Source organism: Penaeus monodon, chromosome 31, assembly GCF_015228065.2.
Source record: "Penaeus monodon isolate SGIC_2016 chromosome 31, NSTDA_Pmon_1, whole genome shotgun sequence".
NCBI lineage: Eukaryota > Metazoa > Arthropoda > Malacostraca > Decapoda > Penaeidae > Penaeus > Penaeus monodon.
This window is the reverse complement of record NC_051416.1, coordinates 903634-903896: the sequence shown is the minus strand read 5'-3', so window position 1 is coordinate 903896 and position 263 is coordinate 903634.

Here is a 263-nt window from a genome sequence, read left to right as displayed (position 1 = left end):
AAGGTGACATGAATTATCCCGCTCGACTCATAATGAAGCAGGGGAGGGTGGGGGAGGGGGAGCGGACGATGCATATGATACGACGGGGGGTGGGGGTGGGGGGTGAGAGGGTGAATGTCAGTCTTATTTTGGCGTGAGGTGTTTGTGAACAAGGTATTTTTGTCCGTCTTTGTGTTCAACATGTCGCGCTGGTTTCGTCTGGGTATTTATAAAGCATATGATGTTATTTTTGAAGACAGCGGGGAGGAAGGAATGTTGGGACG